The 27,857-nt window shown below is 42.3% G+C and overlaps 1 protein-coding gene and 1 long non-coding RNA gene across 2 annotated transcripts in view; one reads left to right on the top strand and one right to left on the bottom strand.

Annotated features, from left to right (window-relative positions):
- Positions 1-27,857, bottom strand: part of CACNA1I (calcium voltage-gated channel subunit alpha1 I) — a 483,310-nt gene that overhangs the window by 210,999 nt on the left and 244,454 nt on the right. The gene's annotated exons all lie outside the window — the stretch shown is intronic.
- On the top strand, positions 10,494-19,750 carry LOC133363402 (uncharacterized). Its single transcript, XR_009757667.1, has 3 exons — positions 10,494-10,554; positions 18,885-19,029; positions 19,200-19,750. It is a non-coding gene; the product is annotated as an uncharacterized LOC133363402 (long non-coding RNA).

Genomic DNA, 27,857 nt, shown 5'->3' with positions numbered 1-27,857 from the left:
TAAAAAATATTCAAGCTCCTGTTAAACAAAAATAACTCAGAGAGACATACAGTAGATGACTCATAAAAAAACCTGAACAGAGGCTGATCATGTAAATAGGAAGTGGGAGATACATAGGGTTGAATACAGCTAAGTTTTACTTAGAATAGACCCACTGAAATTAATGGACCTAAGTTAGTCATTTCCATTAATTTAAATGGGTTTCCTCTGAGTATGATTAACACAGGATACAACCCAAAATAATTGCACACATACACACATGCCCCGGTGCATATACATGAACATCAGTTCATATAGTCACATACAAACTTTGTTTGTTGTTATGCGCCTTCAAGCTGATTATGACTTATGGCGACCCTATGAATCAGCGACCTCCAATAGCATCTGTTATAAACCACCCTGCTCAGATCTTGTAAGTTCAGGTCTGTGGCTTCCTTTATGGAATCAATCCATCTCTTGTTTGGCCTTCCTCTTTTTCTACTCCCTTCTGTTTCTCCCAGCATTATTGTCTTTTCTAGAGAATTATGTCTTCTCATTATGTATCCAAAGTATGATAACCTCAGTTTCATCATTTTAGCTTCTAATGATAGTTATGGTTTAATTTGTTCTAACAACCAATCATTGGTCTTCTTCGCAGTCCATGGTATCCGCAAAGCTCTCCTCCAACACCATATTTCAAATGAGTTTATTTTTCTCTTTTCCACTTTTTTCACTGTCCAACTTTCACATCCATACATTGAGATCGGGAATACTATGGTCTGAATGATCCTGACTTTAGTGTTCAGTGATACATCTTTGCATTTGAGGACCTTTTCTAGTTCTCTCATAGCTGCCCTTTCATAGGGAAAATAACTGACTGCTCAATAAAATTGCCAAGTTACAGCAGCAGAGTTTTAATCAATTACACTCTTCCAGTTAAAAACCGATGCCCTTTAAAAATATCTTCTAGTTATGTTAACTAGCTATTGATAAGTAAATTAAGAAAGACAAACATGCAAATATTTTTGAGGAGACCTGTGCACATCCTTTATTGAGTACTAGCAGCCTCATATCTGGCATTGCTCAAGAATTCTAAGAAACCAAAATATTAGTGCAGTTTTGAAATCAGTGGTTAAAATCAATGCAGTTTTGAAAGGTTCAGTTTGTCATCTTGATTCAAAGTGGCATCCAAATGTATCCAAACACAGATGAAAACCTGCTCTTTGAGCTCAGAAGCCATCCCACAAAATTTGGTTACCATATCTTAAGAGGTGTTCAAATGCATACATATCAAACAACTTTCCAAAATATGTAGTAAACTAGCAGAAAGAACACAGCATTGCTCAGGAATTCTAAAAAACCAAACAACACAGAGATTTATACATGAGTAATATAACTTGTTACTTTCTAGTACTCTGCATGGCCCCCTCGCTACCCCAACCCTGATAACACCTGACCAGGATCTGACCCCAAAGCAATTCAGGGAATGGGGCTAATGTTTAATTGGGGCTTTTAAAACCCTATATGGACAGGAGGGCAGCAGGGGAAGAAGACTACCAACCGCACTGGAGAGCAGGAAAGTCCAATTCTGCTGGGAGCTGATTTGCCAACACATTCCCTGCACAGAACATGATGGTGAAGCAGACCCCTACAGCCAGTGGGAATGCATCCTTGGTGGGTGGCTCCTGCACTGTTGCTGCACGTGCCCAGCTGTAGTGCCAGGCTTGGTTGCCCTCTACTCTGTGCCATCACCCCTCCACCATTGTTGCCCCCATGTCCTGGATCGATATGGCTTAAGCTGCACCAGCACTGTCCTTCCAAATTTGGTGACAATAACTTCAGAAGTATCCAAATCAGTGCAGTTTGAAATTTTTTGGTCCCCCATCTTGATTCAAAATGGTACCAAACAGTTCAAAACATAGGCCAAAACTGCTTCCCTGATTTTGGGAATCATCAGACCAAATTTACCTAAAGAGTCACCTCCACTCACACCAGGGGCACCGGCTTACAAGATCGTCCTTGAATGGTTCGCTTCTTATTCCTCCAACAAAAGCAGCGAGATTGGGGAGGACATGGTCCAGAGCCTTTTCAGTAGTGGCTCCCTCACTTTGGAATTCTTTGCCAACTGACCTCCGTCAGGCCCCTTCCTTGTTATGCTTTTGTCGGGCCTTGAAAACCTGGCTCTTTAACCAGGCTTGGGAAGGGGGTTAGGGTGGCAAGGGGTTAGGGTGGCAGAGGGTAGTTCTGTGAGGATTTATTCAGTTTTTAAATTTTATACTGTTTGCTTTTTGAATTGTTTTTACATGGATTGTATTGTATTTTGTTGTACGTCACCCAAAGTGGCAGATTAAGCTCTGCCAGATGGGCATCTAACAAATCTAATAAATAAATAAATAAAAATAAAAAATTGGCAAAAAATCTCTTCAGAGGTGTTCAAATCAGCAAAGTTTGGAACAGTTTGATCTGCCATCCTGATTCAAAATAGCGACTGATAGTATCAAAACCTAGACAAACTCCTGCTCTTCGAACTTGGAAACCGTCGCATTGTCATGGCCCCGTCAGAGGACTCCTCAGATGAGGACGACTCAGGAGTAACAGCAGCAGACCCAGGTGCAGCAGACTCAGAAGGAGACACGGAGGAGCCTCCTGAGAATCCAGCTCCTTCTCCCCCTCAGCTGCAGAGCACCCCAGATACAGCAGAGGCCCTGCAGCCAGACACAGACAGTGAACAAGATACTCCCCCCTCACCTGCAGAACGTAGACAGCAGAAGGTCAGGCAGAAGAGAGGAAGGCCTGTCTCCTTAAGGCCCAAACGCTGAGGGCTCACACCTGCTGTCCATCCTGCTCTTTATAAGGCACACCTTGGCTGCAGCTTGTTGCTGATTGCAACGTCAGGCGTGGCTTGGTGTAGACCTAGTTTCCCTGCAGCATCTCTTTGACTGACCCCTTGGCAATTGATCCCGGACCTCCACTGATCTCGCTTCTGGACTTCTGACTCGGCAAGTACGCTTCGGATAGGCCTGGCAGATTTACAACCCGACTGCCGGCTAAGGACTTTCCTTCCGTGCCAAAGACCCCCAAAGGGGGGGCCTGGCACTGCTGAAGCAGTGTAGAGCTGACACACATCACACTGGGCAACAATATCATCAGAGGTGTCCAAATCAGTACAGTTTGGAACTTGAATCAAAATGGCATCTGATAGCATCCAAACATACACCAAAACCCTTTCTTTGCTCTTGGGAAATGTCACATCAGATTGGGTGACAATATATTTAGAGGCGTCCAAATCAGCAGTTTGAAACATCAAACCAAATTGGGCAATGTCATGCCAAATTGGGCAACAATATCTTCAGAGGTGTCCAAATTTGCTCAGTTTGGATTCATTCAGTCCACCATCTTGATTCAAAATGGCAGCTGACAGCATTCAAATGTAGACCAAAGCCCACTCTTCCATCTTGGGAACTGTCACATCAAATGGGTGACAATCTCTTCAGAGGTGCCGAAATTGGCACACTGTGAAACTGTCACATCAAATTGGGTGATGGTTACTTCGGAGGCATCCAAATCAGCACAGGTTGGAACAGTTCGGTCAACCATCATAATTTAAACTGGCATCCGAGAGCATCAAAATGTATGCAAAAACCCACTTCTCACTCTCAGGAACCTTCAAGCCAAATTGGGCAATGATGTCTTCAGAACAGTCCAAATCAGCATAGTTTGGAACTGTCATGCCAAATGGAATGATGATATCTTTAGAGGCATCCAAATCAGCACAGTTTGGAATGGTTCAGTTCACCATGGCATCTGGTGTCCAAACATAGGCCCAAAATCTCTCCTTACTCTTGGGAACCATCATGCCAAACTGGGCAACAATTTGTCAAGGTGTGTCCAAACCAGTGCAGTTTGGAATGGCTGAGTCTAACCTTGATTCAAAATAGCGTCCAGTGGCATCCAAACGTAGATGAAAACCGCCTCTTCCACTTCAGGAAGTGCCATGCCAAATTGGGCAATGATCTCTGAAGAGGTATCCAAACCCATAGAGAACAGATAGACAGACAGACCACTTCCCAAAATATATAATAGAATGGAACAACTAAATGCATGCTTTTGTAAATATTGACTACTAGAGGCTTCTGTCCTTGCGTGCTTCGTGCACCAACCTCATCACCTAACCCCAGGAACAGAATCCAAGGCACCCTGCACACCCCTCACCAACCCCCCAATGCCTCCAGGCATTGGTGAGCTCTGCAGCTTGTCCAGGCTGCCGCTCCCCACCTCACCTAGCCACTCCACTGTCCCCTTGCCTAGCCTTGTCCACCTGCCTCCTTCCCTTGCCCACCTGCTGGCCTGCAGCATTTAGAAGGCTGTTATCATGTGATTACAGCATGATGGCAGCCTAAGAAAAATATATGTATGGATATTTCAAGGTGCTTTTGATATGCTTTAGTAGCACAGTATGAAACACATGTATTATAAGATGTATTAAAATAAATGGTATCTATCAGCTATACACACACACACAAGCTAGAATGACAGAGAAATAATCAGAGGGAGTGAGATCTTGTGGGACAGACAATCTATACAGCATGCCACACTTTTAAAATATAGCCTTCTCTTCTCCCCCTCCTCCTAAGTGCACCTTGGCACTAGGAACACCCTCCCCCATGAAGCTTCCAACACATTTTTAATGCCTGTGATGTATTATTCTGTTCATTGCCTCTGAGGAATGCCTTCATTTCTAGAAATTTATATTACATTTACTGAACATGAGAAACAAACATTTTTATACTTGCAGTGAGTATAACTGTCCCCAGAGAGTTAAGGACAGCAAAGTCAGTAAGTATCCAAAATGTATTGCTTTTTCACTTCATTGTCCTTATCTGCATTAAGAAATTAACACCACCTCTCCATAGGAGACATGGCAGCTCTCTGGCAGCTAATAAACTATTTAAGTAAATAAATACATGAAGGAGTTAGAAAGCTTAACCACAGTTAAAGCGGAAGGGAAACTCTCCCCTGTGAAAGGATTTGAGCACAGAACCTGTAAAGTAATTAAATGTATGCAGCATTTCACTCCCACTTGAAAGTACGTTTCCTTTGGATCATGGTATAAATCTCTTTTGGAAGATAATAATCTTTGCACAACCCTGACTCTTCCATAGGGCTTTGTTTTGAACCTGACTAATTATTTCCAGAAACTTTTGTTCAGGAAGTTACCACAATCTGCCAATGATCTACTGCACGATTTACCAGACTCAAGTAGTTACATTGTTGCATCAGGAAAAAAAACTTATCCAGCATCAGACCTGGGAAGTCAGGGCTCCATCAAACAGCTGTAAAGAAGCAGCAGGAAATTTGTACTGGGCAAGAGAAAGATCCAGACTTTAGTCTGCCACCAGCACATATCTGGTTCCAGTCTTAGAATGCAAGTCAACTAGTTCAATCAACTAGTCATACATGTGGAGTACATTGTTTTTTAATAAAAACCCTAAAACCCCCAAACTGCAGAAAAGCTTAAAAAGAAAGGAGTGTTTGTTTTTACTAGTAGAAACAGACACTGCACAAAAAGGAGTCACTGCAGGAATAAGGAATGATTGTGAGAAATGAGAAATAAAGGCAAGTGATGGCACTTAATGGTGACTCAGAGTGATGGCACTCAGAGGTGCTGGGAATCCAGCCTGTTTGGAAGCCACATTTCTTGATCTAAAAGCAGGGCCAGCACCAGAGGGTGGCCAGGTTGGGCCCTGGCTGAGGGCCCCCTGAAAGTAGTGCTCTTGTTCTGCGATCCGTGGCAGCATCTAGTCCCAACCCTGCCATAGATTGCAGAGAGGGAGCTCCCAAGCACCCCCCAATACTCTACCCCGTCTTCGAGCTGACTGTGAGGGGCTGCATGTGGTGTCAGGCCGAGGAGACAGTAAATTAGAGTTGCTGCTGGTGTATTGTCCACCCTGCTGCCCAGCAGCTTCTCTGACGGAGCTGGCGGAGGTCGTCTTGGCTGTGGTGTCGGAGGAGTCCAGAACGATAGTGCTGGGTGATTTCAATGTCCATGCTGAGGCTGCCTCTAGTGTTCCGGCTCGGGACTTCATGGCCTCCATGACAACCATGGGGTTGTCTCAAGTTGTTACTGGCCCAACACATAGAGCAGGGCACACCCTCAACTTGGTTTTTGCTCCAGATGGAGGAAGGGGTGAGCTGGAGATAGGGGGGTGGATGTCAACTCATTGTCATGGTCAGATCACTTCCTGGTGAAGTTTAGACTTATGACTCCGATCCTTCCCTACAGGGGTGGTGGACAGATTAAGATGGTCTGCCCCCGAAACCTAATGGAATCCCCTGGATTCCTGAATGCCCTGGGGGAGTTCCCAGTAGATATAGCAGGTGACCCTGTTGAAGCCCTTGTCACGCTGTGGAACAGCAAGGCGTGTCAGGCTCTTGACATGGTTGCCTCCGAGCACCCTCTCCAGAATTGTGGAGCCTGGCTTGCACCTTGGTATACCAGTAAGCTAAGGGCAATGAAACAGGCTGGATGATGGCTAGAGCACAAATGGTGAAAGACGTGCTGTGAGGCTGATCAGGCACAAATAAAACATCATAACTGTGCCTACTGTGTGGCAGTGAGGGCGGCAAAGAAGGCCCACTTTTCTGCCTCCATCGCATCCTCAAGTAGCCGTCCAGTGGAGCTTTTCCATATTATCAGGGGTCTGTTGACATCAGCTTCCAGAAATGGGAGTTTTAGACCCTTTGGAGGCCCACTGTGAATTGTTTGCAAGGCACTTTGAGGGTAAAGTTGCTTGCCTCCGTAGCAGTCTTGATGCCCCATCCACATCTACTGTAGTCCCCAATGAGGTGTCCAGTGCAACGTCTGCTGCAACTTCTTGGGAACGGTTTCAATTGATGCGGCCTGATGACGTAGACAAGGTGCTTGCAATGATGCAGCCAGCAACGTGTCCTCTCGACCCTTGCCCTTCTTGGCTTATTAAAGCTTGCTGAGGGGTCTGACCAAGTGGATCCAGGGTGTGGTCGACGCATCATTGTGGGAGGGAGTGGTTCTAGCCGCCCTGAAAGAGACAGTGATCCGACCACTCCTGAAAAACCCCACCCTGGACCCATTGGTTTGTGACAACTACCGACCTGTTGCAAATCCCCCCTTTTTAGGGAAGATGATTGAGAGGGTTGTGGTGCAGCAATTGCAAGTACTCTTGGATGAAACAGATTATCTTGACCCATCCCAGTCTGGGTTCAGGCTTGGTTATGGGACTGAATTGGCCTTGGTCGCCCTGATGGATGACCTTTATCGGGAGGAAGACAGGGGGAGTGTGACTCTGTTATTCTTACTTGATCTCTCCGTGGCTTTTGTTACCATTGACCATGGTATCCTTCTGGGCGACTTGATGAGATGGGTATTGGAGGCACTGTTTTACAGTGGTTCTGATCCTATCTCCAGGGTTGCTCCCAGAGAATAGCATTGGGTGACTGTCTTTCGGGCCCCTGGCAGCTGTGCTGTGGGGTGCCACAGGGTACCATTTTGTCCCCCATGCTGTTCAACATCTATATGAGTCCCTTGGGAACAGTCATCAGGAGATTTGGGGCGAGGTGTCAGCAGTATGCTGATGATACCCAGCTCTATTTCTCTGTAACATCTGAATCAGGAGAGGCTGTACAAGCCCTGGACCACTGCCTAGACTTGGTGGTGGGCTGGATGAGGGCCAATAAACTGAGTCTGAATCCTAGCAAGACGGAGGCGCTGTGGGTTGGTGGTTCCCGAGCCTATGGTAGCATTTAAAAGAACAAGAAATCTTAAGGACTGGTTGATCCACACAGAGCATGCAAGGAGCGGTGTTAACAAGTGTCAACCAACGATTTTTCACACATCTAATCCAACAGGACACCATCCATGTGCTCACTGTTCATACTGCAGATTTACTCAAAAGAAAAAATTCTTTGTCAATCCCGACACTGGAAAGCACATTTATATCCATTTATATCCAAGATTTCTTGACCTGTAACTCTGCAGGAGTCATTTACCTCATTTCCTGCCCCTGCAATCGGATTTATGTTGGGAAGACATCGAGACCATTAAAACTTAGAATTGGGGAACATCTGTGCAATTTAAGACATCAAAGAACGGGTTCTCCGTTGGTTAGACATTTTGTTGAGAAACAACACAAGGCAAACGATATAACATTTTGGGCCATTGAAAGAGTTGTGGGTAATAACAGACTACTCAGCAGGAGGGAGTTATTTTGGATCATCTTGAAAAGTCTGGTACCTTGACTTCCGGGAAGGGTGACTTAGCCTGTGCCTGCTTTTGAGACGGGCTCCTGCCTCAAAAGAAGCTTATTCAGATATATCAGTCAGTTTTTTCTTTTTTTTTTTTGACTGATTAAACTTCTCCCGGGTAGGGAGAAACGAAGAGATTAACCTCAAAGCCTATTTTTGTTGGGACGACCAGATCTCATTAATTTATGGGACGAGGTCCAGCCGACGAAGGTGGGACGGATTTTCAACAGCAAGCTCTATCTGTTAAAGCGAACGTTCATCTTATCTTCTAAGAGAGAACGCACTAACAGGCAAGCACCCTTCTTTCTATATTTTTCTTTTACTTGACTTAAATTGTTGCTGTTTAAAAGAGATTTGCCAGATTGATCGGTTTTTGACATCTCACTGGGGAGCCGTAACTTCTCTCTGCTACGCACTAATTAATAGCTTATCTCTGTTTTTGTTGCAAAAAGCTGTCCTGGATTTGCATTCTAAAGATACACACAGAAGAGGGATTTCTATTCCAGATTTTTATTTTGAAAAATATTATACTGTTTTGAGACTACTCTCTTTTTGGTCTATTTTATTTTGACGAATCTGTTTCTTGACGATTGCCATTAATTGCTTCGATCCTGGGAACTGCATTTTGTTTACTTAACTATTGGAGAGATAAGGCTGTCTGCTCTGTTTATACTGTGATGTCACCAAGTTTGGAGTATTAACCCAATTGTTGCTGAAATAAGAAGTGGTTTTCCTATATTTTTCTTTTAAAATGGCAATTAAGAAAGTGGCTGAGAATCTGGAAATAACTATGTTTCAGAGAATAATGAATGAGATTGAGATAACGAAAATTGAATTGAGTAAAATGAAGCAGGAGATTAAAGATATAAGGGTCCCTGTGAGAGAGGTGACCCTGGAAGGGGTCCCTGTGAGAGAGGAGACCCCGGAGATTGGAATAGGGGTCCCTGTGAGAGAGGAGACCCTGGAGACTGGAATAGGGGTCCCTGTGAGAGAGGAGATCCCGGAGATTGGAACAAACGTGGAACAGGAACAAGATTTGGAGTCTATGGACTTTAGAAATAAAATCTATTGTTTGGAACTCAATGTTATCTCTGAAGAAATTAATGAAGATTCTAGAGATAAAGTTATCAATGGCATGGATTATCTTCTGGACTGGAATGATGTGATGGAGCCCAATATAGAGAAAATCTATGGAATTAACTGCAGCCATGTGACAATGGAAAAACTTTTAAGAGATGACCCAGTGTATTTTGAAAAAAAGAACAGAGATATGATTTTACAGCAGTATTTCAGCAACTTATTCAGAATGGATGGCAAGAAAATATTTGGGATAGAGGTAATTCCCATCAGACTCTTATTATATGACTATGGCTTTGACAGCAAGATTATTATGGAATACTGATAATGGAAGATTGGATATTGAAATTACTGGACTTAACAAGACTACTGAAGATGGAAGATGGAAAATGGAACTAATAGAGATAATAGAACAATGGCTACTGAAATTACTGAACCTAACAGATTCTGATGTGATGGATTAATTGAAATGTTTATTTTGACTATGGTTATGACAATAAGATTATCATAATTAGTAATGAGATGGATTAATCGATATGCTTATCTGGAAAAAAAAATTGATAGATATATTTCTTAAAGAATTGAAACCTCTCTTTGACTTTTTGTGGAAAGAATAAAGTAATGTTTATGAGATTTGATGATTAAGTAAGATAACTACTGGAGGAAAGTGATTTTATAATATGACTTAAGAGACAGGATTGCTATATATTATAGACTTATAACTGATTTGATCTTTGACAAATGGGAAGTCAATATTTTACTCTTTATTTTTTATTTTTGTTTTTTTTTTTTCTTCTTCTCTTTTTTTCTTTTTGTTTAACTATTTTTGATTTTGTTTTTTGTCTTTGAATGTTTTATGATTTTGTCTTGTATGTTTTATGAAAATCTGAATAAAAATTATTGAAAAAAAAAAAAAAGAAAAGTCTGGTACCTTTAGGGTTAAATGAGGAGTTGGATTTCTCTGAGTTTAAATAATATCAAAACCAAGGGTCTTTATGAAACTTGTCTGACTCTCTGTAACCTTTGTGCTTGCCAGTCAGTCACTGCAAGTATCAGCTGGACCAGTATAATCTGCAAGCACAGTGATTGCACAGCTGAGCTGATTTACACATACTCTATGGATACTATCAGCATTTGAGTTCCGTTTGTGTTTAGTGTGGGCCTGTTCAGAGAATGTGCATTGCCTGACAGAGTAAAGAGAAAAACAGATCTTCACAGGTCAGTACAGGGCCATTCCCTTCTGTTTTCCTGGGGAGGGGTTGAGAGTGTTATGTTGAAGCTGTCTTGCCACGGCTAGCACAAGATTGTGTCCCTTTTGAGTCACACAGTACAGTTTTTTAAGGTGTCAGTATTATGTCAAAGTTTAAGGAAATAATATAATGACAACATTTTAAATTTTTTATAATGTCTTCTAAATGTTTGTAAAATGAGTCATATGGACTTATATTCTGTTTATGTTCAAGACCACAGTGTTGTCTCTACTACATTGATTTGAGTCTGTTTTAATCTTTGTAGCTCCTGAAGAAGGACAAGTTCCGAAACACATCAAGCTCATAATAAATTTTATCTAGCACCAGAGCTTGTCTCTCTTTTCTGCCCTTTGTCTGGTGCTGTTCCCTTTTGTTTCTGCTATTCTTTAAGAGTGCCATAAACACTTGGTAGTTTTATCTTCTCAATGGTTCCACATCCTCCCCCATATCCTGATCCTTCCTTATCCTGAGGGTTTTTTTCCACATTTTGATCTTCTCCTCACTGCAGTCTATTTTTTTTTAGGGATGGGGGAGAAATTCATGTCTTTTTTTTGCATTTAATGAGAAAGTACCTAATTTGCACTTCTCAAACCAATACTCAAACCAAAACACAGCCATCATTTTAAATTTGCGCTTATCCAAATTCTGCAATGTAGTTCTCCAGCCAAACACTTACAAAAATTCATATATTAGGTGTGCATAAAAATGAATATGCAAATGAAATAACATAGGAAATATGTATTAGATAAGGGCAAATTGCTTGTAAAATATGTACATTAGTGAAAACAGTACAAAAATATGTTTATTAGGAGAAATTCACACTAAAATGCTGGTGGATTTTCAAGGATATTTTTAAAAATTTGCTACAGAAATATAGATAAGCAAATTTAAGATTGGAAAAATGAAAAAATGACAGAACCAAAACTGATGGATCCAGCCCTTCTTTTTTTGCTCTGCAACTTCTATTTTCTGGGTCTTCTTCCCCTTTCTTCTATTTGGTTTAAAATGAAATAGAAACAGTTCAGTAGTTCTATTTCTTAGCCGAGTATGTATTTTGCAAAGCGAAATTAGAATTAACCAGCCCATCTTACCCTCATACAGACTAGCTGGAGAAAAAACAGCTGAGATAGTCTTCTTTGGTAAAAAGTATTAAAAATGTTTACTCACAACCTTTCATATGTTCAGGAAACTTAGGCTCTAATTTGCAGAGAAAAGACAGAAGTAGGTAGTAGATTTAGTCCATGATTGGGATCATCTGGCAGAGAAGCCTGTAGAGGCTTCACCCTCCTGTGGCTTAATGGAGAATTATGCTAATCAGAGAACAACATCTCTTAACAAAGAAGAGGAAGAAAAGAAGGGAAATAACACCTATCAATAGGAAGTTACATCATAGTAAACAAGCATAGAGGTATTTCCAAATCCTGGCTAGAAGAGACATCTCCCTATTAAAAGCATGCAAGCTTACTTATCCCAACACCTTCTGCCTACAGTATCCTCTCAGTTTCTTCCTTTATACCCAATCTGCTTCAGTGGCAATCAGCTTCTTGGACAATCTGTTCACCTCAATACACTAAAGGCCTTGAGTTAGCAGAAAGATAGTTCTGGCCATTTAAACCATGTGTTGACCCATCTGTTAAGAGTCTGACCTGGGCTAGCGTGCACATCAAGGAAGCCTGGTCCATGGCTCCTTCATCACACTGGAGCAGAGAGCAAGCATACTGGGAATAGGGGCATGCCAGGAAGCAACCTGGGGTCAGCAACTCACAATAATGCAACGAAGAAGTCTGACAGGCCATCATTCTGATGGCCTTTCAAAATGATAAAAAGCCAGCACTTTTCTGAAAGCTTTATAAATATGCTAGCATGGATCCTGGGCCAAGAATGCAACATCCTGTTCCCATGTCATGGAAAAGAGGTGGAGAGAGGCTGAAAGAGCCATTTTCCTGCTCACTGCTAAAAGGAGGAAGGAAGGAAGGAAGGAAGGAAGGGGGGAGGGAGGGAGGGAGAGGGAGAGAGAGAGAGAGAGAGAGAGAGAGGGAGAATTGTGCACTCCAGTGCTGGAGATATGGATGCACAACTTTAAAATAAATGCATTATATTAAAAGAACAGGACCACATTATAGGGTTGCCAGGTCAGAAGCATCCCAATCCCTGAGATTTCAGGAGGCAGGCCTTAGTGATGTCATAGGGACAGGCCAAAGTGATGTCATGGAGTGGGTCTGAGTGATATCAGAGGGCGGGCCCAAGTGATGTCATTAAGCATGATACATTAAGTATCAACCACAGTTGCTTGGAGCATACCATTCAAACAAAAATATTTCTCTGATTGGAAATGAAAATAGAAAACTTAGCTAAAATATGGAGCCTGGGTAGGGAACATTTAATCTAACCTACTAGGAAAAAGAAACCAAATGCACAGTTATAAGATGGGGGATACTTGGCTCACTCACTGGACTGCCATCATCGCAAGGGAGTTGAGACGTTTTAATATTGACAAAGCAGCACTCCAAGAAACTTGAAGAGCAGGAGAAGGACAACTGAAGGAAGAAAAAGGAGGTTATACCTTCTTCTGGAAAGGACTGCCTGAACAAGAATGACGAATACATGGAGTAGGCTTTGCCATTAAAAATAATCTTGTGAAGCTCTTGTCAGAAGTTCCTATTGGCATTAATTAACAACTCTCAACTCTCTGGTTAAAACTTGCCAAAAACCAGCAGGCAACTATTCTAAGTGCTTATGCACCAACATTAGATGCTGATGAAGACATCAAGGAAAATTTTTATAACCAGCTGGACACCATCTTATCAGAGATACCTAAGGAGGATAAAATTATCCTCTTGGGCAATTTCAATGCAAGAGTTGGGTGTGATTTTGATTTATGGCCAAAAACCATTGGGAAAGAAGGAGTTGGCAACAGCAACCTGAATGGCATTCTACTAAATGTGCAGAGCATAATCTTGTTATTACAAACACACTCTTTCACCAGAAAAATAAATTTAAAATATCATGGAAGCACCCTCGGTCAAAACACTGGCATCTCCTGGATTACGTAATTGTCTGTGCAAGAGATCGTCGTGATGTTCTCACTAGGGCCATGATGACTGCTGATGACTGCTGGACAGATCACGATTAATTCTATCCACTATGGCAATTAATATTGCTCCTCAATGTAGGCTCCAAGGAAGAAAAACAAGGCATAGAATGAACATCCATGCCCTTCAAGATCCTATTAAGCGAGCTTGCTTTCAAACAACTCTCAAGAAACATCTACCGACGGAACTCCCTGAAAATGTCAAGGAACACTGGGTTAAACTGAAGACATCCATTATTGCAGAATGTGAACAAACTATCGGATACCAAACTAAGAAACATCAGGATTGGTTTGATGAGAATGATAGTGAGATTGAACATATCATTGACAAGAAAAGTAAAGCCTTCCAGATATGGCAGAAAGACATTAACTGTGCTGCTAAGAAAAAAATCTATGCCAGTGCAAAGGCTGAAGTCCAAAGAAGAACGAGAGAATTTAAGAACACCTGGTGGAAAAAGAAAGCTCAAGAAATCCAGCACTTTGCAGATGCTCACGATGCACAGGTTTTTTTTAATGCCACAAAGGCCATCTATGGACCAACAAATTACGGTACAAATTCCTTATGTTCAATGGATGGTACCAAACTTCTTAAGGATAAAGAGTCTATTGCACTGTGCTGGAAAGAGCATTACCACGACCTCCTTAATCATAACTATATCATGGCTGATGAGGTCTTCTTGCAAATTCCACAACAACAAACTAGAGACGAGCTTGCAGTATCCCCTAATTTGGATGAAGTCAGTAAAGCCTTCAATCAAATGAAGAACAACAAAGCTAGTGGACCTGATGGGATTCCTGCTGAAATCTTTAAAGAAGGTGGGCCTGAACTTACACAACTTCATAAACTCATCGAAAAAATCTGGATGAGGGTGGAGATCCTGGAAGACATTAGGGATGCCATAATTATCACCCCTTTTAAGAAGGGTGATAGAACAGATTGTGGGAAGTATCAAGGTATCTCTCTTCTTGCTACCGCAGGTAAATCCTTGCAAGGATCCTCACAAATCACCTCCTGCCGATCTCAGAGGATGTCCTCCCCGAATCTCAAAATGGTTTCAGCCCTTCCAGGGGGACAATGGACATAATCTTCACTGCACGACAGCTTCAAGAAAAATGCTGGGAGTAGAATCGACCTTTATATATGGTGTTTATTGATCTAAGGCCTTTGATACTGTGAATCGAACTGCTCTCTGGACCATCCTTCTGAAAACTAGATGCCCTGATAAATTTGTGAATATTTTGTGGCTCCTTCATGACAACATGGCATCGACAATTTTGGATAACAATGGCTTTCAGAGCAATCCATTCAGAGTCGGATCAGGCGTAAAACAGGGATGTGACATTGCTCCGACCTTATTTGCTATCTTCATTGCTATGATTCAACACCTTATTGAGGGGAAACTTCCTACTGGTGTGGAAATCATATATCGAACAGATGGAAAGCTTTTTAATCTCAGTAGGCTGAAAGCAAAAAGTAAAGTAATGTCAACCTCTGTTGTAGAACTTCAATATGCCGATGATAATGTAGTCTCCGCACATTCAGAGAAAGATCTTCAAACTATCCTAAATGTTTTTTTAGAAGCATATGGAAAGCTTCGGCTCTCGCTTAATATAAAAAAAACCAAAGTGCTTCATCAGCAGGTGCGAACTAGTCCCTCTGTAGCACCATCAATCCAGCTTAACAGTGCAACACTGGAGAACGTTGATCACTTTTCCTACCTTGGCAGCCATCTCTCTGTAAAAGCTGACATCGATGCTGAAATTCAACATCGTCTGAGCTCTGCGAGTGCCACATTCTCCCAAATGAAGCGTAGAGTGTTTGAGGATCGGGATATTAGCAGGGAGACCAAAATACTTATTTACAAAGCCATTGTACTACCAACCTTACTGTATGCCTGTGAAACATGGACCATTTATAAATGCAACTCCCAACTTCTTGAAAGATTCCACCAACGCTGCCTCCTGAAAATCCTGCAAATTTCTTGGGAAGACAGACGGACTAATGTTAGCGTTTTGGAAGAAGCAAAGACTACCAGTGTTGAAACAATGATCCTTCAACATCGACTTCGCTGGACCAGCCATGTTGTTCGAATGCCTGATCACCGTCTTCCAAAGCAGCTACTTTACTCCCAACTTAAGGATGGAAAATGGAATATCGGTGGACATCTAGCTCAGTAATGATGACATGGACTAGCATTGGCTCTCCAGGATTCCAAGCAGTAGTCTCTTCCAGAGATTGAATTTTGGACCTTTGCATGCAAAGCATGTGCCCTACCACTAAAAAATCATATTTTAAAATTGTATTATGTGTATCTGCATTACTTCATAAACTTTGCCTGCATATAAATCATTTTCATTAAATTTTAAAATGGAAATAAGCTACAAAGTTTACTGGGTGACCATGGGCTACACACCATCTCTCAGCCTAATCTGCCCCTCAGGGTAAAAACAACACAGGGGGACCATGGCCACCCCAAGGAAGAAGGGCACACTTAAAATGTAGAAGAATTTGTAAATAATAATTTACAACCATAGTGTGAAATCAGATACATATCAAGACGTAGTATGAAGAAATATTTATATAAGCATGAATGTCAAAAATGTTTATTATTTACACAACTTGTAAAGATATTTATAGTGCAATCCTATGTTTACTCAGAAGCAAGTCCCAATGTATTCAATGGGGCTTACTCAAACAGGGAAGCATGCAAAGAGCTGCAACCTCAAGTGATAAGGAACATCATTCACCCAATCCAAAATTCAGAATCATGCCACTTTAAGCTGTTTTGCAACTGTTTTTATGGTTATTGGATTTTAAAGGGAGTTATTTCTTATTGTGAGCTGCCTTGGTTTCCAATCAGCAACCCTACCTCATAGCGTTGTTGGAAAGACTCCATACACACACACACACTGCAGATGTAAAAATGCATACACCCCATATAATAGTTTATTGTCAAGCCAGTTGGTCATTGCAGAACATTTTTTTAAAATATCAATATTACTGACAACTGCAGGAATATGAGCTGACTTTGCTTTTTGTATTTATATACTTTGCTTAGTTGTTAATAAATCTGTGACTTTTTACCCCATCTGAGTTGTTATTGTATCCAAATCCGCAAAGAACCTTGCCCTTGGGCACCATAGATTACCCTGGGCAACATAGGGTGCTCTTACGATAAATGACAAAATAGGAATATACATAGGAAGCAGCCTCATACCAAGTTAAACCATTTATCCATATAGCTTAATATTGTCTACACTGACTGGCAGAGGCTCTCCAGTGTTTCAAACAGGGGAGATTCCCATCCCTACCTGGAGATGCCAGGGGCTGAACCTGAGACCTTCTGCATGCAAAGCACATAGTGTGATACCATGCTATTGACATCCCTCTGTTTGGCAGCTATGAGTTTTCTACCGTATTTCTACTGAGATGGGGGTGGTCTCCCTTTCGAAATGTTGCATAATGAAGAGTAATCTGATTTATGAGAGAAACTAAGATGTTTCAGGAAGCTGGCAGACAGACCAGCAGGTGCCTCAAAGTTCTGAAGAAACATGCCTAGGGCCAATGTAGTTGTCAAGGTAACAGTGACCCACCCTCCTTTGTGAGGTCTTTTGCTGCTGGCTTAAATGTCACCAACCACAAGTTCCCAGTGTGGGAGTTAGGAGAAGAGCTAGGAGAGGAGGTTGGTTAGGAGAATGAGAAAGTTTGTCTTGTGGAGAGGAGAGGTAGATCTTTTTTATTTATATTTCTTATTTTTTATATATTTTCTTTGCATTCCTTGATTTTGTCTTTATATATTATTTATTTGGATTGTATTAATTTTCTTCAAATGTTTTTATTTCTTTGCATTTCTTGATTTTTGTTTATTTGGAATTTAATTTTCTTCAAATTCTTTGCATTTCTTGATTTTTTCTTTATATATTATTTATTTGGATTGTCTTAATTTTCTTCAAATGCTCTACAGTTCAATTACATATGAAATCGTAGGGTTGTGCCTGCAATTACAAAGCTTGAAATGTATTCGGTCAGCCACATTTCTGTTCTGGCTCTTCTACTATGAATCCCTGCCTTCTCCAGACCTGCCTCCCCCAGCACCATTTCTGGTATTTCTGGTTACAGGCCTCTTTCTCCCAAACCGCCATCTGTTCTAGGCTCAGGTGATTGAGGTACTTTATAAGCAGGAGGAGCAGTAAAGTGCCTCCCTTTGAGGAAGCCAAGACAGCTGAGGAGGTTCCCCTTTTGGGGGGAGGGGGAGAAGGGGGCGGGAGGGAGCTAGGATGGGACCTCAGGGTATAAGATGGAGGGCAGCAAGCACTCAAGCATCCCACAGCCATAAGAATATCAAGAGTCCCAGGGGCCCGACAGAAAGGCCTGGAGGGCTGTATTTAGGCCCCAGGCTGGAGGTTCCCTAGCTCTGTAACAGAAAAGAGTAGAAGCAGAAAGATGATGAGGAAGAAGGTTATAAAAATCAGTTTTAGCAAATACTAAGAAATGAACTTGTCCCCATGTCTTTCCTTGCTTCTCTCACTGCAGCTTCTCAGCAGATCAGGGAAGTTTCCCCATTGCCTGAGGTTAGTAGTTGAGAAAACAGAGAGGTACCTCAACCCTGAGCCCAAGGCAAAGTTCACTTATGGTGTTTGCCCAGGGATCCCAAAATACCCTGCGAGTCTCATTGGGCCACAGAGAAGCCCTTCCCCCAGTTCACAGCCTCTTTCCAGTGTCAGAAGCTTGCAATCAAATGCATCCTGGAGACCTGCACCCTGGCTTCCTTGAAGGGAAATGAACAGTGGCTTATTCAAAAGAACTTGCTGCTCAGGCCATTGTGGCGGGATACTGCATGAGAAAGCCGATGAGGAGGTGGGCGGGAGGTGTGAGGATGGGATTTCTGAAATGTGCTGGGGAAGGCAGGCCTGTGGGTCCGGCTGAGGGGAAGACTGCAGGCATTTGGGAAGGAATTGCCAATTCCAATTGAAATCAGACCTGGAGACAGGAGTTTGGGACTGGAGCAGTCCTCCTGATATCCATGGGGACCTGACTTTTCTCTCCTGCTCTTTGGGGCACCTCGGGATATCATGGAATATCAGGCAAGTTTTTCTGAACCAAAGGAGATCCTTGAAATGGCTGTTGAGGCCATCTTCAAACTGGGATACACTGTTTTTTTCAGCAGATGGTGCATGGTATAGTAATGGATATTTATTCACAGCAGAATCTGATACTTTCCCCGTCATCTCTCCGCTTTCTGAAGCCACAGTTCAAAATGGAGCGAGTATATTCCATTGTCCATGTGGCTTTTTGGGCAGTGTGTGAGGACAAATCTGAAGATAAAGGACAAAACTGAAGATAATGAAGAGGTAAATTGTTAGTCTTTGAGTTTTGACTTTTATTTTCATGGCTGTTTCTTCAGAGACTTGAAGCATTTTATCCACTACTAAAAGTCTGTTCCTTCGTTTTTCTCCTTGGCACATCCTCTCCTCTCCTGAATCCATGGGCTCACTTGGATGAAAATGGTCTTCACCACCAGGATCTGGAAGAATTGTTCAATTTAATGCTTCAGGGCCTCCTCTACAAGGCCGTGACTGTCAGGACCATTTTACAAAAAAAAAAGTGTCTGGAAAAGCCCGATGGCTAGGGCACACAACTGCAAAGCAGTCTTTAAATCCTGGGTTCAGTTCTTTACAAAAATAAATAAATACATCTCTTCAAAAATAAATAAATACATCTCCATACATAAATAAATAACTATATCTCAAATAACAGAAGTGGAAACAAACAGAAAAACTCCTTGGAATCCTTGGGAGAGCTGCTGTCAATCGGTATAGACTGTACTGGGGTAGATGGTCAGTTTCATGTGCTTTAATATTCACCACAAGCTCTTCTGCATGGGTGTTCAGTACTTGTGTGACAATAAGCAGGGTGCTTGTGTATGCAGGCCTTGAGTGTCACCCTGTTATCTCCTCTTCTCTGCTGTGGTCATTTTGTTTCCTGGAATATACTTCACTTACTCCCTAAGATTTAAGGACATTTTTTGAAAAACCTCTGTATCTGCAACTTTATTATACACACACACACAAACAAGGTGGTTTACAATTTTAAAATACTACAAGAAATAAATGATATACAATGTAAAGTTGTCCCTCTTGTGAGGAGCAGTCCAACTGAAGAAAGCCCTGATTTTGTCATTGCTAGTCTCCTCCACTCTCTGCCTTCCAAAGGACAGATGATGTCTGCTGCCCCTTCCATGTTGGCTTAAGATTTGTTTAGATTCCTTGTTGACAAATCAGCAGAGATGATTGTATGGAATCAGACCGTGGCTGTGCACATTTTTCTGCATCAGTATACCCTCCACCTTCTTGGTCTTTTTTTCTGGCGCCAGTTTTGCCTTCCATCCACACTGGAGGCCTGAGGGTGAGGCTTTAAATATCCTGGGTACAAGGTGCTCCTTTTGGGGGAAGAAGGTAGCCGGCATCTGTGTTGTACCAACCACATTGTGAGCATTCCGATGTTTTATTCGCTCAGAGGGAAAAGCTTTTAAAATGATCTGTGTTCAGACGAGTTCATGTGGAAGGAGTATGGTTTTTTTAGAACAAGTTCTTAAGGTCTTTTAGTTGGTCCTTTCAGTTAATGTGTAAGTTGGCAGTCCTTTAGACCCTACACATGTCTCTTTGATTTCCAGCCTTGATCCCAAGCAGTCACATGTATCTTTACTTAGAGTCCCTCGAAGGTATCACTGTGAAGACCTGTTCCCATGCTCCCTGCACTTCTTCCTGCTCCCTTGCTTCAAGACTCTTTAGCTGCCGCCCACGTTCCTCCCTCTCTGGCCTGCTGAGCAAGTTGGAGGCATGGTTTCCCTTCTTCTCCTACTCCCTCCCCTCCGCCTGATTTGAGCGCCTATTGTTGTTGTTGTTGTTGTTGTTATTATTATTTATTATTATTATTATTCAGGAAAACCTTTATCTGAGAAAAGGAAACAACCATCCTAGGTCAAAGCCCTGCAAACTTTTCTGACATCTGATCCAGTAAAAAAAGGGGGGAAGCGAAAGTAGAAGCAGATTAAACCTCCTAGCCTGCCAGCTCCCTAAGAGTCAATTACTGTCTGGTTAGTGTGCCCCATTAGTGCTAATGGCAATGACACAGTGGAGCAAGAGAAGGGCAGGCAAGAGAGCAAACAGCAGCTAAATTGCTTAAGTGGGTGGTGAGTGTCACACAAGATACACGCCATCAGACCTTGTTATGGAAAGTGTGCATCCCTGCTCATCCGCAAAGCGAAAGCAGCAAAGAGCCCTGGAAGCAACATGGAGAGACCGATCCAGTGACTCACAAACCAGTTCTAGGCTCCCGATAAGAAGCTGGGAGCAGGGAATGGCATATATTCAAAATGATGCATGGTTAAACTTGCTACCAGAAATGCAGTGGAACACTGCTTCCCTGCCTCTCAAATATATAAAGCTCAATGCTCCTACTTGCCTGGGTCAGCAGTAGTGTAGCAGCAAATTCAGAAGTGCAGGGTTCCTACATGTTAATTGCAACCATGCCCCTTCCCTGCTTTTTTTTTTTTTTTTTTTTGCTGTGGGTTGAGAATGAGATCCTTGTTAATATCTAGGAGCCAATCAGCACAAAAGAAGAGAGCATTAGCACTGAGCAGAGTCTTCTCAGTGTTTGACTCACCTTCTTTCACTCTGATTGGCTCCAATCAGCAAGAAAGGACAAGGAAGCATGTGAGAAGACTCTTCTTTGTGGCTAACACACTCTCCTTTTGTACTGATTGGCTTGTAGGATGCTGGAGACAATGGGACACAGCTCCCCAAAAAGTAAAGAAGCTAAGACTCCCCGAGATCCCGCCTGATTACATCCCTGTGGGTCAGTAATGGTGGACATCCATTTATTTAGGTATGCAGGACCTCTTACATGCTGGGAAAGGAATGTGGCTGATCCATGCTGGCATGATACCTGAAAGATCTCCTTACCCCTTATATACCCAGTTGATCACTGTGCTCTGCAGGGGAGGGCCTCCTGAAGATACCATCTTAAAAGGTCTGTTCTGCACAACACAGGAAGCGGAGCTCTAGTGTTGTGGCACTTACCCTTTGGAATTGCCTCCCCTTAAATATTAGACAGGCGCCATCTCTGTTATCTTTTCAGCACCTACTGTAGACCTTCCTCTTTCAACAGCCTTTTAAGTAGAGGCCTTCTCCTAGTCTGTCTCTTTGTAATTGCTTTTAAAGATGTTGTCAAAATATTTTTTAAAGATATTTTTAAGAAGTTTTGTTTTAAGTTGTTTTAAAGATGATTTTAAGATGTTTTTAGTGTTTTGTCCTTGTTTGCCACCCCAGGCTCCTTCTGGGAGGAAGGGCGGGATAGAAATTTAATTAATAATAATAATAATAATAATAACAACAACAACAACTAATAACTCCTATACTACAACAGCTTCATTGGCTATTGCTGTTTCTGAGCATGATTCAAAGTACAGCTTTTACCCTATATATTTTGGAATGTTGTTTGTTGGACATGGATTTGGGCATCTCTTGAGATATCATAACCAAATTTTGCTTGATCATTTCTGAGGTTTTTGTGTATGTTTGGATACAAAATTGGATGCCATTTTGTATCAAGATGGCAAACTGAACCTTTCAAAACCACTAATTTTAACCACTCATTTCAAAACTGCACTGGTTTTTTATTGCTGTTTCTTAGAACTCCTGAGCAACACTGGATACAAGGCTGCTACTGACCTATAAAACCCTAATTGGTTTGGGACCAGGTTACATGGACTACCTTATTTATTTATTAAATTTATATCCCACCCTTCCTCCTAGGAAGAGCCCTACCTGTGGGAGAAGCGCTTCCTTCTGCTCCACCAGTATTTCAGACTGGGTGGCTGCACGCAGGCTCTGGCATGTCCTTCCTAAAGAAGCCCATTTAGATCCCTCTCTGATGGTGTTCTGACAAGTAAAGAGCTTCTTATTCAGAAAGGACTTTGGCCTGTCATTTGATGTGATTTTTTTTGTCTTTTGTTGCTAGCATTTAATAGGGTCTAATTGGCTGCAATTTTATTTGTTGCTCTTTTTATCTGCAGTTATTGTTATTGCTGTCACCCTCCTAGCAGAAAGGCAGGAATAACAAATAAGGCTGCAATCCAAGCCCCTTTTGTGCTGGGCTTTATGTGTGCATGTGACAGGATGGATTGGGTGGAAAAGTCCCTCTGCCAGCATAATGCCAGTGTCACTCCACCACTGTGGGGCTCCCCGTTCTGCCCACCAAATGCGTAAACAGGCAGAAGTACTGCTGGCAGACTCCCTACCAGTGGTAGCCTGTGGAAAGCCCCAAACTGGAGCATCCTGAAGGCAGAGAGTGAGAAAGCCTGAGCCAACTCAGGCTCCATGGGATCCTGAGCTGTTCCCACTGCTGTCACTTGATGGCATCAGGCCCAATTTGGGTCTGATCACTCTGCCAGCTCCACCTGGCACAGCAATTTGCCTGCCCAGTGTGAGCACTAGGGCTCTGAATGCGGTGGTGGTTCTGCTGGTCTATCACATCCTGTCATTGCCCAGCCGAGTTTTGGATTGTCCCGTTAATAACTAACTAAACAAGAGAATGGGAGAGGAAAGAGTCTGGATGAGTTATCTGAAGTCCATGGACCTTCGGAGAAATTATCTTTCATCCGCAATGAATAAGTACAATGTTGTAACTCTGAAACACCTTTTCATAGATAGTTATGCAATTATCATATGGAGGCAGAATGCCACTGTAAAACAGACAAACAAGGGAAGGTCATTACCTTTATGCCCTGCATCTGGCTCACTGCTGCTAGACACAAGAAAGATAGTCCTTGTTCTGATCCAGCAATACAATATTTAGTCCTTTTTAATGTTATTGTACTTACAGACAAGAAATTTCTGTTGGTGGCTGTTTGTGGATATTGCCTCAGAGGTTGCCTAGGAATTGAGAACAAGCGGAAACCTGCAACAAAATGTTGTGGAGTAGAGTGCTCCTGTCCAGAAGTCTCTGTTCCATTCCTCCGCCTACCCAGTTTTTTGTTCCCCCAGCTGTTCATCAGTGTTCTGTGGCCACTGAGCATGTTCAGTCAATGGGTTGTTTCAGGGGTGTTCTTCCTCCCCTTAGCTTCCTTCCTCAAAAAAAGTTCTGTTGTACATCTGCAAACCTTGAGGCACACCTTCTTGTGTGTGGAGGGTGCCATTTTAGTTGCATAAGGACCTTGACCCACGGAGTAATGCCAGTGCCACTCCACTGAGATCACAGGTGGGTATATATGCTGCTCAGTCCTTCATAACCTAAGCCTCTCCCAGCTTCTTCGTGCATATCCTTCCCTGCCCAACACATTTCTGTTATGTTCAACTCTCCTTCCACTCTTAGCCCATTTCTTCTCCCAATTCAGCTGCCCCATCTGCCTAGCTCTGTTCTCATTACTGTTCTCTTCTGCAGCACAGTAGCTGCAGAAGAACCCTTGGTGGAACACTCTAATCATAGGGCTAGCAGCAGCTCTCATTAAGGTCCCTTCTACCCTCTTCCCTAAGCTCCCAATCTGAATATAGCTTTCTGAAGACATCAGAGCAGTGAGACAGGATGTAATTTAGACCCTTCCAGCTTCCTTTCTACCAAAAGAGGGCTTTTTGTTTTGTTTTGTTTTGTTTTTTACTCCATTTCTCCTCCTAGCACTGAATAAGACATATCTTCTGGGAGTGAAAAATTAATTACTAATTACACAGTTGCTTTAGTGTGCAGTCCTGGAGCTGAGAAGCTCAACACCCCCAAGTAAGTGAATAGCTTGATTGAGTAAGTATTTTTTTATTTAATCAGGGGTTTATTTATTTCTCTACAAGCAAAGGCTTTCTGAATGCTGCCCAAGTCTATGATACCCATTTCTTGATGGCACACAACTTGATTCTTTCACACCCCTGTTATGTTCAGATTTCTCCCAAGCCTAGACAGGCAAAAATGTCAGACTCCATTAAGAATTTCAGTGATGCTTTGAAGCTAATGTGTGGAGGCAGAAGCGGTCATGTCAAGTGGCAACTTAGCTAGTGTGGATGGCATAGCTCTTGGGGTGGGTGGGATGGGGGTTGAGGATTTTGACCTGAAGCAGATTTTTAAAAGGCAAAAAACACAACCCAGGCAGTTATTTGAAAAAAATAACAGAAATCAGGTGCTTAAATACTATTTTTGTCTTTGAAAATCTATCCTCAAGATCCTGGCATTCAGCCAAAGTGTGATTTTAAATAATAACCGAGGCTGAAATAATTCTGTGAACACTTACTTGAGAGTAGGACCGAATGGACTCAGTGGAAGGACTGTAGTTCAGTGGAAACCTGTTTTGCATGCTCAAGGTCCAGTTCCTTGCATCTCTTGGTAAGACTGAGAGAGACTCCTGTCTGAAACCCCAAAGAGTCACTGCCAATCAGGGTATACAGTACTGAGGCAGATGGACCAATGGTCTGACTCAGTATAAGGCAGCTTCCTTTGTTCCTAACTGACTTCCAGTGCATAGTATTAGAAGTAAATGCACTTGCTCAGAATTCAGCTTTGAATGACTTTACAGTTATATTTTTATTTAATGTTATGACATTGCAATTTTAAATAGTTGTAAGCTGCCCTCTGAACTGCATAGGCATTTGAAAGGCCGGACAGAAATCTTTCTATAAATAAATATGTAAGAAGCCATAGAAGAGCCTGTCCAAGTAGCACCTTTGTGCATTCCTGAGTGAGAAGGTACTGCAATGGAGTTATCCTAGGAACAAGGCAAATTTGTATTCCCTTCTGGCAAGCCCATATATACTGTGGGAAGTCAGCATACCAGCTGCAGAACCTCTAGCAGTCCCTATCAGCTATGAAGACAGTCTGTGAAGCAGTGTGGATGAAACCATCCTAGCACAATTGCTATGTAAAGATCAAAGGCACTGAAAACAGCACTTAAATCAGACCTGGACCCCTCCACATGTAACACTTGTGCATAGGAAAACATTTCCATGTAGGGGAATGCATGAAAGTTGCATGAGTTATCACACTTGAAGATCTACAACAGGTGTGGGGAACCTTTGGCTCACCAGATCTTGCTAAACTACTACAACTCCCTTTATTCCTGGCCATCGGCCATGTTTGCTGGGGTTAATAGGAGTTGTAGTTCAGCAACATCTGAAGGGTCAAAGATTCCCCATATCTGAAATATCATCACACTGAAATGCAAGATGATCATCCCCAGTATTAAGTCCCCAGGAGGGACTTAATACTGGGAACGATCTATCGTCCCCCTGATCAAAATGCTCAGGGAGACCTTGAGATGAGATATGATATTGAGGAAGCATCCAAACTAGGAAATGTGGTAGTAATGGGTGACTTCAACTACCCGGACATAGACTGGATGCATATGTGTTCCAGTCATGACAAAGAAGCAAAGTTTCTAGATATTCTAAATGACTATTCCCTAGACCAGTTGGTCATGGAACCGACCAGAGGGATGGCAACCCTGGACTTAATCCTCAGTGGGGACCGGGACCTGGTGCGAGATGTAAGTGTTGTCGAACCGATTGGGAGCAGTGACCACAGTGCTATTAAATTAAACATACATGTAAATGGCCAATTGCCAAGAAAATCCAACACGGTCACATTTGACTTCAAAAGAGGAAACTTCACAAAAATGAGGGGATTGGTAAAAAGAAAGCTGAAAAACAAAGTCCAGAGGGTCACATCACTCGAAAATGCTTGGAAGTTGTTTAAAAACACTATATTAGAAGCTCAACTGGAGTGCATACCGCAGATCAGAAAAGGTACCGCCAGGACCAAGAAGATGCCAGCATGGTTAACGAGCAAAGTCAAGGACGCTCTTAGAGGCAAAAAGTCTTCCTTCAGAAAATGAAAGTCTTGTCCGAATGAAGAAAATAAAAAAGAACACAAACTCTGGCAAAAGAAATGCAAGAAGACAATAAGGGATGCTAAAAAAGAATTTGAGGAGCACATTGCTAAAAACATAAAAACCAACAACAAAAAATTCTATAAATACATTCAAAGCAGGAGACCATCTAGGGAGGCGATTGGACCCTTGGATGATAAGGGAGTCAAAGGTGTACTAAAGAACGATAAGGAGATTGCAGAGAAGCTAAATGAATTCTTTGCATCTGTCTTCACAGTGGAAGATATAGGGCAGATCCCTGAACCTGAACTAACATTTGCAGGAAGGGATTCTGAGGAACTGAGACAAATAGTGGTAACGAGAGAGGAAGTTCTAGGCTTAATGGACAATATAAAAACTGACAAATCACCGGGCCCGGATGGCATCCACCCGAGAGTTCTCAAAGAACTCAAATGTGAAATTGCTGATCTGCTAACTAAAATATGTAACTTGTCCCTCGGGTCCTCCTCCGTGCCTGAGGACTGGAAAGTGGCAAATGTAACGCCAATATTCAAAAAGGGATCCAGAGGGGATTCCGGAAATTACAGGCCAGTTAGCTTAACTTCTGTCCCTGGAAAACTGGTAGAAAGTATTATTAAAGCTAGATTAACTAAGCACATAGAAGAACAAGCCTTGCTGAAGCAGAGCCAGCATGGGTTCTGCAAGGGAAAGTCCTGTCTCAGTAACCTATTAGAATTCTTTGAGAGTGTCAACAAGCATATAGATAGAGGTGATCCAGTGGACATAGTGTACTTAGACTTTCAAAAAGCTTTTGACAAGGTACCTCACCAAAGACTTCTGAGGAAGCTTAGCAATCATGGAATAAGAGGAGAGGTCCTCTTGTGGATAAGGACTTGGTTAAGAAGCAGAAAGCAGAGAGTAGGAATCAACGGACAGTTCTCCCAATGGAGGGCTGTAGAAAGTGGAGTCCCTCAAGGATCGGTATTGGGACCTGTACTTTTCAACTTGTTCATTAATGACCTAGAATTAGGAGTGAGCAGTGAAGTGGCCAAGTTTGCTGACGACACTAAATTGTTCAGGGTTGTTAAAACAAAAAGGGATTGTGAAGAGCTCCAAAAAGATCTCTCCAAACTGAGTGAATGGGCGGAAAAATGGCAAATGCAATTCAATATAAACAAGTGTAAAATTATGCATATTGGAGCAAAAAATCTTAATTTCACATATACACTCATGGGGTCTGAACTGGCGGTGACCGACCAGGAGAGAGACCTCGGGGTTGTAGTGGACAGCACAATGAAAATGTCGACCCAGTGT

This window comes from Rhineura floridana, chromosome 8 (genome assembly GCF_030035675.1).
Source record: "Rhineura floridana isolate rRhiFlo1 chromosome 8, rRhiFlo1.hap2, whole genome shotgun sequence".
Taxonomy (NCBI): domain Eukaryota; kingdom Metazoa; phylum Chordata; class Lepidosauria; order Squamata; family Rhineuridae; genus Rhineura; species Rhineura floridana.
Note: the sequence above shows the minus strand (reverse complement) of the source record. Positions and strands in the feature narration are given on the sequence as shown.